The following is a 1,647-nucleotide window of genomic DNA, read 5'->3' as shown; positions in this document are numbered from 1 at the left end:
TCTCAGAAGAAATTTGAATTGTCCCAAGGGAATCAAAGTACGTAACTTCAGATCCTGCTGTAGAGCATTCCATGTTTGTCGGAGCAGAATAAGAAAACATGGGTCACGGCACTGGCTGCTAGTGTAATCATTAAAATAAAAGTACTGTAATTAAGAAGTACTTGTATTACGTGAATCATATTATTGCATTTGGCTGCAGCCCTCAGATAGATTTTCATTTTGGGGAAAAGGTTTGTGCAGCCTTGATATATGTATATAAACTGAAACAGCTGGACTAGTGCATCCTAAATTAATTAATTAATCCCCTGGAGTCCCTGGAGGCCCTCATAGTCACATGACCAATTTAACTCACTCTAGTGGGAAAGATTTGCTTTCCATGAAAATCTGTTCCAAATTGTGTCAAAACTACAGACTTCAAACTATACGTCAATTTTTAAAGTAAAAACTGAGTTATGACAAATAAATTACAGAACTTTTTTAAAAATGTTTGTCATTTGAAGTGAAGAGGAGCATCAAGCGCACTGACATGGGAAATCTCCAGTCAGTCTGCCTGGTGGCATTGATCGTTTTAATCGTTAAGTGCTAAAAAATATTGGTTAAATTTTTTCTAACAATTAATTGCACACGATACGATTTTTGCCCAACCCTAATAGAGCCTTTCAAGTAATAAGAGGAAAAACAGCTGTACAGTAACTGAAAATTTTAATCAAAGTGCGTACAGATAACAGATGAAACATAAATCTGAACAATGTTTAGATTAAGTTTCAACAAACAACGTAAGACTATCTAGACCACGATGCATCACAAAATACTGACTTACTAAGAGTTATACATTAAAATGGTGAAAACACGAACATTCGTTTGGACAAAGGGAGAGGTTTCCTTTGCTCCTACATGTTGAAAGGGGTGAGTAACACAAACAGCACTCTGCTATCCACCATTGTTACTGTTGTTCGTCTACTTGGGTAAGTGCAGAAAAACTATCGGCTGCAGCCGTCCGTACGCACACGATTTCACACAGATAATGGATAGTTCTAAAAACCTCTGCTCTGCGACCTGAATTCAGAAAGCTTTGATGTCAGAGAAAACAACTGCTGTTGTCGTGTACGCAGACAGACAAAATGCAGCAGAAATGAAATGGTTTCACTCAAAAACAGCGTTGTGTAAGCCGGGCCTAAATTTTGTTTTGGAGTCATTCTCATCCGAGATGATCGCAACAGTTGACTGACCTTGAAAATAAACACAAAGATCGCTTTAACACAGTCACAAATACTGACCTAAAATTATGTGTGGTAGTAGCTGAGACTGATCCAATCTTCATATTCTAACCGCTAACAGATTGTGCAAACAGCTAGCTTATAAATTATGTCATTAATTTTTTGGAGTCGAAGACTCGGTCTGTTAGCTCAATATCTTATGAACTACTGGATGAATTCTACTGAAACTTTTAGGAAATAATCATTGGGCCTCATGCAAGAACATGTTCGTATTCTTCTCCTAAATTTCTCTTACTTTTGTTCGTACAAAGGGTTCGTACGAACATGTCACGTCAGATTCAACAAACGCTTCTATCTTCAGGAAACGTGCGTAAATTACACGTTTTCTATCCAGCTGCTCGTGCACGCGAGAGGAGATTAGCATAATTAC

This window comes from Austrofundulus limnaeus, unplaced genomic scaffold (genome assembly GCF_001266775.1).
Source record: "Austrofundulus limnaeus strain Quisiro unplaced genomic scaffold, Austrofundulus_limnaeus-1.0 Scaffold109, whole genome shotgun sequence".
Classification (NCBI taxonomy): domain Eukaryota; kingdom Metazoa; phylum Chordata; class Actinopteri; order Cyprinodontiformes; family Rivulidae; genus Austrofundulus; species Austrofundulus limnaeus.
Note: the sequence above shows the minus strand (reverse complement) of the source record.